The following is an 11,766-nucleotide window of genomic DNA, read 5'->3' as shown; positions in this document are numbered from 1 at the left end:
CTTGTAGCCGACAACATTTTCTCACATTCTGAATTTGCTATACTTTTCCCCTTACGTCTGGCTTCAGTACATAGGTAATATGCCTTCCAAGGGGATAGCCTGTCTATGTTTTACTATTACATTACAGTGGTCACTGTCTGTCTAGACTACAGAATCTGCACCACCTACTACCCAACTTCCTCTGCTATGCCACTGCCACATTTTAGTTATTATTATTGTAGCATTCCATTACCAGTACCAAATCCTACCACATAGTTAGGAATGTTTGGCTGCATATAAAAAAAAACTGGCTTAAACAAAATACAAGTTTATTCATCTCTCATGCAACAAAAGACATAAGAGATGGAGACATCTTTCAGCACTCAGCTCCAACAACTGAAAGTATCGACTTCATTCTTATGGTTCAAGCAATATGCTAAAGCTCCAACAATATCCTCCTTTTTCCAGGTACTGGATAAAGGAAAGGGGCATGAAAAAAGCAATCCTATCTTTAGCAAGATTTCTAGGAATTCACAGGCAACACTTATGCTTACTTCTCATTGACTAAATAGGTCACCTGGCCATTCCCAGATTCAAGGAAAGCTGTGAGAAGGAGTCTTTTATCATGAAGGAAATAGGTTTCTCTAAAAATCAGGATTCTCGCTTCTAACAAAGAAGGATAGAATGGATATTGGGACAACTAGCAAACTCTGCCATGAAAATTAACCCATTAACCTTCCAAGAGAGGAAGATAGACTATAAAGACTTGAATCTCAAAGGCTCTCCAAGCATTACTGCATATCATCCTATAAGTTTGAGAATTATCTATCCTACAGTATACACTTAGCCTCAGAGCATTCTGCAAAAAGACCAAAATCTAAATGAGACCCGACATCCAGCTGGACCGACCTCTCCCCTCCGTCACAAAGCGTACTATTGTTCATTCCAAACAAATTGTTCCAACAGATTAGCAAAGCTCTTGTTCACCTGAACTAAAATGTGAGGAATATGACATACAGTGTTAAAACACCACTCTTGACACAGTTCCCCACTTTCCATTTCAACTTAGCAAAAAATGCTAAGCATCATGTTCTTTGCCTTTGGTTAAATATCATACCCTCCTGAAATATTGAAAGGAATGAGTATAAACAAATGTTAAACCAAAAAAATAAAATTAAGATCTCTAAAGTGTTTACAGTTTCAAAATATGAACTAAACACATTATTTGAAAAACTATGCTGTGGAATTAAGGAGAATTGGCAGAAATGTTTTAATTAGCTCTTTTGTTACATTTCATGAAGCTAAACCCAACTTGTATTTAAGAATCAAAAGTAATTGCATGGAAAAAAAGAAAAAAATACAAGAGAAATTCCAAGAGTCAAATAATTTATTTACAGAGAATCCTATCAATCAGAATGGACCACATTTCTGACAGCTGATAAATGCAAAGTTGTGATGCTGGGCCACAGTCTATGTGCCCTCAGTTGGCTTTCCTTAAGCTAAGCAGAGTGTTGCTTAAGGCTGAGGTTCCCTTGCCAGTGGTCATGTTCCAGCTGAATATTCATTACAGTTTAAGGGTAACCCACTTGGAGGAAATGAGATGGGCTCCACAAATGCAGGCAAGCCTTATAGGGATAAATGAGTCCAAACTTTGTAGCTTTCACTTATTATTTCAACTCAAGAAGACAAACAAACCTACAGCTTTCTGCCCAGGAGCATTTTTAAACTGCCAAGGAGAAAACTAGTACCATAAGCTCAGTGGAGAAGAAGCTGTAATACCCAGTGAAATTTTTAAAAAAGAAGGAAAAAAAATTCTAGAAACAGACTATCACCCCCTTTGAATCTTGACACTGGACAAAATCTGAAAATTGTGAGAGATTAATTTGGAGTAAAAATAATTCAACTCCCACTGTGACAAATTTCAATAATGAAAGGCAGAAACTTCCAATGTGTATACCATATTAGAGGAGGGCTAAATGTTTTTCATGGTCAAAAATACGCTCTTGAGCACAGAGGATTTTTACGGCAGTATTTGTGTTACCATGTTCCTTTTATAAAGAAAATGTTTTTAAAACAGAAAACCCAAACTTATAAAGGGGAAAACACTGACACAGTACATATTTATGTTATGGCAAATGTTTACAAATGACAGACTGGAAAAATACATGCCATATAACTGACAGACAGACAAAAGGATAATATGTCTAATGTAATAAAAGATCCTAGAAATTATTAAGAAACAATAAGCCCAGGAGTAAGCAGAAAATATGAACAAACCCATCAGAGAAGAGGAATTCAAATCGTCTGCAAACATGAGTATGGACTCTGTCCTACTTCCCCTCCCACATAGGTCCAGCCCTTTGGAGAAAAGGTGAAAGTCAACCGCAGCCTAGCCAGGAAAAATTATATATGGCATCAGGAGAGTTAGTTTCTGTCTTTTCCCAATCCATGGTTCCTCTGAGGTAGCAAAGTCTATAAAAAGTACGTGGATATCCTATGGTATTTATCACCTACACTGCCCAGACAAGAGTTACCAAGAAAAACAACAGACCAGTAGCTCTAAGAAATCTTCTCTCAAGAGTGCAGGCTAAATTTAATCCCTTAATATAGATTCAAATTCTATTTTCCCCACTTGTGTGAGGTAAAGTCCCACTAAATTTCTCCTGAGCTCTCACCCCAACCAAAGTAGAACTAGTAAACCACATATGATGCCACCTGCACTTTGGACCCAGTTCTCTTCAAAAATATATCTACTTCCAGACAACCAAGACAATACCACATGTGATATCCCATACTGCCAAGTGTCAATGCCATCTTTTAAAATGATTATAGGTTTATTTCAATTTTCTATTTATTCTTGAGTCTATTTTGACACATTTTAGAAAATGATCTAAGTTTTCAAATTTTTTCTACATTAAATTTTTTGTTGCATATTATGTAACATCTCCAGTATATTTAGTTATTTCCTATTTTTATTCCAAACGTTTTTAATTGTGTTTGCCCTGATCAACGTTGCCAGAGTTCTTTAACTGGTGTAATTAGTTTTTTCAATAAACTGATGTTTGCTTTGTTGATACTTTTTAGTGTATATTTTCATCTACTTCATAAATGCCTGATTCTTATTATGTCCTTCTTTCTACTTTGTGTATTTTAAATATTTTTTACCTTTTCTGTATTTATGATGGGCTAGCCAATTCTTAAAGATAGGCAAGAACTCAAGAATGAGCATGCCTTTGATATGCAGACTAACCAGCCCAGAGTCACGTCTCCTCCATCTGGCTCTTACACCCCAGAGGCAATATTCCTCTGCCTTTATCATCTAGGGCCAGAAACCACTCAACCAGGGACGCTCCTAAAGCCCAAAGCCCTTCCAAAATTATTCAAATAGCTCAACCTTAACTGTTCACGCTGCCTTACCTGCCTTTTCCATGGAAACCCCAATAAAGTCAGTGGCATAAATCTTCCCCTGGCTTTTGCCTCCTGATCATCTTGGTATCTTTCCCATGTGGTCCTGCATGTGCAGTGCCTCCTCTCTAGGATCTGTGAGTAAAATAAACTCGTTTTCTCTTAAACCTCTCCTCTTGTAGTCACACCTATCTCATAAAAGACTACAAAATGATTTAGGTTCATTTTAATTTTTTCAAATTATTGAGAGATACTCTTAGGTTTTCAAGATTTAGATTTTATCATCTTGTCATGTAAGAATCTAAAGCTATATGTTTCCCTCTAACCAAGAGTTCAATTGCATTCCACAAGCTTTTATATGTAATAAGTTATTTATCATTTACTTCTTAGTATTCTCTAGTTTTTATTATAAAGTTTTCTTTAATCCATTAATCATTTAGAATTGGATTTTTTTGTTTGTTTCAAATATACAAGACTATGATTTTGAGGCTGTATAATATTGGGACACTCTTATTTGTTCTTTGACAGACTTACTTTATAACCTAATACATGGTTAATTTTCATAACTGTTGTATGAATACATAAGAAGAAATTATGGTCTAACTGATGGGTGCAGAGTTCTATAAATGCTCTTTAAAGAAAGCTCATTATTATTCAAATCTTCTGTATTCGTTCCAATATTTGGACTTCCTGATCTACGAGTTACTTAGAGAGATGTGTTAAAATCTACCACTATGACAGTGGATTTGTCAAACATCTCTTTTTAATTCCAGTTAACTTTCACTTTAGAGGAGAGGGGGAAGATGGCGGAAGAGTAAGACGCAGAGATCACCTTCCTCCCCACAGATACATCAGAAATTCATCTACACGTGGAACAACTCCTACAGGACACCTACTGAACGCTGACAGAAGATCTCAGACCCCCCAAAAGGCAAGAAACTCCCCACGTACCTGGGTAGGGCAAAGGAAAAAAGAAAAAACAGAGACAAAAGAATAGGGACCGGACCCGCACCAGTGGGAGGGAGCCGTGAAGGGGGAAAGATTTCCACACACTAGGAGCCCCTTCATGGGCGGAGACTGCGGGTGGCAGAGGGGGAAGCTTTGGAGCCACGGAGGAGAGCATAGCCACAGGGGTGCGGAGGGCAAAGCGGAGAGATTCCCGCACAGAGGACCGGTGCCCTCAGGCACACACCAGCCCGAGAGGCTCGTCTGCTCGGCCGCCGGGGTGGGCGGGGTTGGGAGCTGAGGCTCGTGTTTTGGTCGGAGCGCAGGGAGAGGACTGGGGTTGGCGGCGTGAACACAGCCTGAAGGGGTTAGTGCACTACGGCTGGCCGGGAGGGAGTCCGGGAAAAAGTCTGGAGCTGCCGAAGAGGCAAGAGACTTTTTCTTCCCTCTTTGTTTCCTGGTGCGCGAGGAGAGGGGATTCAGAGCACTGCTTAAAGGAGCTCCAGAGACGTGCGCGAGGCGCAGCTAAAAGCGCGGACCCCAGAGACGGGCATGAGACGCTAAGGCTGCTGCTGCCACCAAGAAGCCTGTGTGCGAGCACAGCTCACTATCCACACCTCCCCTCCTGGGGAGCCTGTGCAGCCCGCCACTGCCAGGGTCCCATGATCCAGGGACAACTTCCCCGGGAGAACACACGGCACGCCACAGGCTGGTGCAACGTCACGCCGGCCTCTGCCGCAGCAGGCTTGCCCCGCCTCCGTACCCCTCCCTCCCCCCAGCCTGAGTGAGCCAGAGCCTCCGAATCAGCGGCTCCTTTAACCCCCTCCTGTCTGAGTGAAGAACAGACGCCCTCAGGTGACCTACACGCAGAAGCCAGGCTAAATCCAAAGCTGAACCCCAGGAGCTGTGCGAACAAAGAAGAGAAAGGGGAATCTCTCCAAGCAGCCTCAGGAGCAGCGGATTAAATCTCCACAAGCAACTTGATGTACCCTGCATCTGTGGAATACATGAATAGACAATGAATCATCCCAAATTCAGGAGGTGGACTTTGAGAGCAAGATATATTATTTTTTCCCCTTTTCCTCTTTCTGTGAGTGTTTATGTGTATGCTTCTGTGTGACATTTTGTCTGTATAGCTTTGCTTATTTGTCCTAGGGTTCTGTCCGTCCGTTTTTGTTTGTTTGTTTGGTTTTGGTTTTTTTACTTAAAATTATTTTTCTTAATAACTATTTTTTATTTTAATGACTTTATTTTATTTTATCTTACTTTATTTTATTTTATCCTTTCTTCGTTTTCCTCTTTCTTTCTTTCTCCTTTTCTTTCTTTCTTCCTTCCTTTCTTTCTTTCTTTCTTTCTTGCTTTCTTTCTTCTTTTCTTTCTTACCTTTTCTCCCTTATATTCTGAGCCATGTGGAGGAAAGGCTCTTGGTGCTCCAGCCAGGAGGCAGTGCTGTGCCTCTGAGGTGGGAGAGCCAACTTCAAGACACAGGTCCACAAGAGACCTCCTAGCTCCACGTAATATCAAATGGTGAAAATCTCCCAGAGATCTCCATCTCAACACCAACACCCAGCTTCACTCAACGACCAGCAAGCTACAGTTCTGGACACCCTATGCCAAACAACTAGCAAGACGGGAACACAACCCCACCCATTAGCAGAGAGGCTGCCTAAAATCATAATAAGTCCACAGACACCCCAAAATACACCACCAGACGTGGACTGCCCACCAGGAAGACAAGATCCAGCCTCATCCACCAGAACACAGGCACTAGACCCCTCCACCAGGAAGCCTACACAACCCACTGAACCAACCTTAGCCACTGGGGACAGACACCAAAAACAACGGGAACTACAAACCCGCAGCCTGCAAAAAGGAGACCCCAAACACAGTAAGATAAGCAAAATGAGAAGACAGAAAAACACACAGCAGGAGAAGGAGCAAGATAAAAACCCATCAGACCTAACAAATGAAGAAGTAATAGGCAGTCTACCTGAAAAAGAATTCAGAATAATGATGGTAAAGATGATCCAAGATTCTATTTCCAATATCCAAAATCTTGGAAATAGAATAGAGAAAATGCAAGACACATTTAACAAGGACCTAGAAGAACTAAAGAGGAAACAAGCAACGATGAACAACACAATATATGAAATTAAAAATACTCTAGATGGGATCAATAGCAGAATAACTGAGGCAGAAGAACGGATAAGTGACCTGGAATATAAAATAGTGAAAATAACTACTGCACAGCAGAATAAAGAAAAAATAATGTAAAGAACTGAGGACAGTCTCAGAGGCTTCTGGGACAACATTTAATGCACCAACATTCGAATTATAGGGGTCCCAGAAGAAGAAGAGAAAAAGAAAGGGACTGAGAAAATATTTGAAGAGATTATAGTTGAAAACTTCCCTAATATGTGAAAGGAAATAGTTAATCAAGTCCAAGAGGCACAGAGAGTCCCATACAGGATAAATCCAAGGGGAAACACGCCAAGACACATATTAGTCAAACTATCAAAAATTAAATACAAAGAAAACATATTAAAAGAAGCAAGTGAAAAACAACAAATAACACACAAGGGAATCCCCATAAGTTTAACAAGTGAACTTTCAGCAGAAACTCTTCAAGCCAGAAGGGAGTGGCAAGACATACTGAAAGTGATGAAGGAGAAAAACCTACAACCAAGATTACTCTATCCAGCAAGGATCTCACTCACATTAGATGGAGAAATTGAAATCTTTACAGACAAGGAAAACCTGAGAGAGTTCAGCACCACAAAACCAGCTTTACAACAAATGCTAAAAGAACTTCTCTAGGCAAAAAAACAGAAGAGAAGGAAAAGACCTACAATAACAAACCCAAAACAATTAAGAAAATGGGAATAGGAACATACATATCACTAAATACCTTATATGTAAGTGGATTAAATGCTCCCACCAAAAGACACAGACTGACTGAATGGATACAAAAACAAGACCCATATATATGCTGTCTACAAGAGACCCACTTCATACCTAGAGACACATACAGACTGAAAGTGAGGGGATGGAAAAAGATATTCCATGCAAATGGAAACCAAAAGAAAGCTGGACTAGCAATTCTCATAGCAGACAAAATAGACTTTAAAATAAAGACTATTAGAAGAGACAAAGAAGGACACTACATAATGATGAAGGGATCGATCCAAGAAGAAGATATAACAATTGTTAATATTTATGCACCCAACATAGGAGCACCTCAATACATAAGGCAAATACTAACAGCCATAAAAGGGGAAATCGACAGTAACACATTCAGAGTAGGGGACTTTAACACGCCACTTTCACCAATGGGCAGATCATCCAAAATGAAAATAAATAAGGAAACACAAGCTTTAAATGATACATTAATCAAGATGGACTTAATTGATATTTATAGGACATTCCATCCAAAAACAACAGAATACACATTTTTCTCAAGTGCTCATGGAACATTCTCCAGGATAGATCATATCTTGGGTCGCAAATGAAGCCTTGGTAAATTTAAGAAAATTGAAATTGTATCAACTATCTTTTCCGACCACAACGCTATGAGACTAGATATCAATTACAGGAAAAGAGCTGTAAAAAATACAAACACATGGAGGCTAAACAATACACTACTTAATAACGAAGTGATCACTGAAGAAATCAAATAGGAAATCAGAAAATACCTAGAAACAAATGACAATGGAGACACGATGATTCAAAACCTATGGGATGCAGCAAAAGCACTTCTAAGAGGGAAGTTTATAGCAATACAGTCCTACCTTAAGAAACAGGAAACATTTCAAATAAATAACCTAACCTTGCACCTAAAGCAATTAGAGAAAGAAGAACAAAAAAACCCAAAGTCAACAGAAGGAAAAAATCATAAAGATCAGATCAGAAATAAATGAAAAAGAAATGAAGGAAATGAGAGCAAAGATCAAAAGAACTAAAAGCTGGTTCTTTGAGTAGATAAACAAAATTGATAAACCATTAGCCAGACTCATCAAGAAAAAAAGAGAGAAGACTCAAATCAATAGAATTAGAAATGAAAAGGGAGAAGTAAAAACTGACACTGCAGAAATACAAAAGATCATGAGAGATTACTACAAGCAACTCTATGCCAATAAAATGGACAACCTGGAAGAAATGGACAAATTCTTAGAATTGCACAACCTGCCAAGACTGAATCAGGAAGAAATAGAAAAGTTGAACAGACCAATCACAAGCACTGAAATTGAAACTGTGATTAAAAATCCTCCAACAAACAAAAGCCCAGGACCAGATGGCTTCACAGGCAAATTCTATCAAACATCTAGAAAAGAGCTAACACCTATCCTTCTCAAACTCTTCCAACATATAGCAGAGGGAGGAACACTCCCAAACTCATTCTACGAGGCCACCATTAAACTGATACCAAAACCAGACAAAGATGTCACAAAGAAAGAAAAATAAAGGCCAATATCACTGATGAACATAGATGGAAAAATCCTCAACAAAATACTAGCAAACAGAATCCAACAGCACATTAAAAGGATCATACATCATGATCAAGTGGGGTTTATTCCAGGAATACAAGGATTCTTCAATATGCGCAAACAATCAAAGTGATACACCATATTAACAAATTGAAGGACAAAAACCATATGATAATCTCAATGGATGCAGAGATGCAAAATTCAACACCCATTTATGATAAAAACCCTGCAGAAAGTAGACATAGAGGGAACTTTCCTCAACATAATAAAGGCCACATATGACAAATCCACAGCTGACATCATCCTCAATGGTGAAAAACTGAAACCATTTCCACTAAGATCAGGAACAAGAAAAGGTTGCCCACTCTCACCCCTCTTATTCAATGTAATATTTGAAGTTTTAGCCACAGCAATCAGAGAAGAAAAGGAAATAAAAGGAATCCAAATTGGAAAACAAGGAGTAAAGCTGTCACTGTTTGCAGATGACATGATACTATACATAGAGCATCCTAAAGATGCTACCAGCAAACTAATAGAGCTAATCAATGAATTTGGTAAAGTAACAGAATACAAAATTAATGCACAGAAATCTCTGGCATTCCTATATACTAATGATGAAAAATCTGAAAGTGAAATTAAGAAAACACTCCCATTTAGCATTGCAACAAGAAGAATAAAGTCTCTAGGAATAAACCTACCTAAGGAGAAAAAAGACCTGTATGCAGAAAATTATAAGACACTGATGAAAGAAATTAAAGGTGATACAAATAGATGGAGAGATATACCATGTTCTTGGATTGGAAGAATCAACATTGTGAAAATGACTCTATTATCCAAAGCAATCTGCAGATTCAATGCAATGCCTATCAAACTACCACTGGCATTTTTCACAGAACTAGAACAAAAAATTTCACAATTTGTATGGAAACACAAAAGACCCCGAATAGCCAAAGCAATCTTGAGAACGAAAAACGGAGCTGGAGGAATCAGGCTCTCTGACTTCAGACTATACTACAAAGCTACAGTAATCAAGAGAGTATGACACTGGCTCAAAAACAGAAAGATAGATCAATGGAACAGGATAGAAAGCGCAGAGATAAACCCAGGCACATATGGTCACCTTACATTTGATAAAGGAGCCAGGAATGTACAGTGGAGAAAGGAGAGCCTCTTCAATAAGTGGTGCTGGGAAAACTGGAGATGTACATGTAAAAGTATGAGATTAGAACACTCCCTAACACCATACACAAAAATAAGCTCAAAATGGATTAAAGACCTAAATGTAAGTCCAGAAACTATCAAACTCTTAGAGGAAAACATAGCACACTCTATGACATAAATCACAGCAAGATCCTTTTTGACCCACCTCCTAGAGAAATGGAAATAAAAACAAAAATGAACAAATGGGACCTAATGAAACTTAAAAGCTTTTGCACAGCAAAGGAAACCACAAACAAGAGAAAAAGACAACCCTCAGCATGGGAGAAAATATTTGCAAATGAAACAATGGACAAAGGATTAATCTCCAAAATTTACAAGCAGCTCATACAGCTCAATAACAAAAAAACAAACAACCCAATTCAAAAATGGGCAGAAGACCTAAACAGACATTTATCCAAAGAAGATATACAGATTGCCAACAAAAATATGAAAGAATGCTCAACATCATTAATCATTAGAGAAATGCAAATCAAAACTACAATGAGATATCATCTCACACCAGTCAGAATGGCCATCATCAAGAAATCTAGAAACAATAAATGCTGGAGAGGGTGTGGAGAAAAGGGAACACTCTTGCACTGCTGGTGGGAATGTGAATTGATACAGCCACTATGGAGAACAGTATGGATGTTCCTTAAAAAACTACAAATAGAACTACCATATGACCCAGCAATCCCACTACTGGGCATATACCCTGAGAAAACCATATTTCAAAAAGAGTCATGTACCAAAATGTTCATTGCAGCTCTATTTACAATAGCCAGGAGATGGAAGCAATCTAAGTGTCCATCATCGGATGAATGGATAAAGAAGATGTGGCACATACATACAATGGAATATGACTCAGCCATAAAAAGAAACGAAATTGAGTTATTTGTAGTGAGGTGGATGGACCTAGAGTCTGTCATACAGAGTGAAGTAAGTCAGAAAGAGAAAGACAAATACCATATGCTAACACATATATATGGAATCTAAGAAAAAAAAATGTCATGAAGAACCTAGGGGTAAGACAGGAATAAAGACACAGACCTACTAGAGAATGGACTTGAGGATATGGGGAGGGGGAAAGGTAAGCTGTGACAAAGTGAGAGAGTGACACGGACATATATACATTACCAAACGTAAAATAGATAGCTAGTGGGAAGCAGCCGCCTAGCACAGGGAGATCAGCTCGGTGCTTTGTGACCACCTAGAGGGGTGGGATAGGGAAGGTGGGAGGGAGGAAGATGCAAGAGGGAATAGATATGGGAACATATGTATATGTATAACTGATTAACTTTGTTATAAAGCAGAAACTAGCAGACCATTGTAAAGCAATTATATTCCAATAAAGATGTTAAAAAAATTTTTTTCACTTTATTTGACATTAATATTATTAGCTGCATGCAAGTTTGTTTGTTATATCTTCCTGATAAATTAAAACACTTTAATTTATTTGCAGAAATATTTGCAGATAATGAATAGCAGAAATATACTTTTGTTGAATCTGAAAAATCTCCAAATTTAATTGGTAAGTTTAATTTATTTACATTTTTGAGATTGTTAATATTCTTGTATTAGACTGATTCTTAGAATTAGGATTGTATTTTACCCTGGACTATTTCATTTATGCTTCTTTCTTTCTTCTTTTTTGCCTTCCTCTAAATTTTCCTCTAATAAGTAGGAAAGATACACTCTATATTCTTCTATTAAATATTCTATTTCTATTCCTTTGGTACTTAGTTTTAATATT

Source organism: Mesoplodon bidens (assembly GCF_964165515.1).
Source record: "Mesoplodon bidens genome assembly, chromosome: 12".
Lineage (NCBI taxonomy): Eukaryota > Metazoa > Chordata > Mammalia > Artiodactyla > Ziphiidae > Mesoplodon > Mesoplodon bidens.
Note: the sequence above shows the minus strand (reverse complement) of the source record.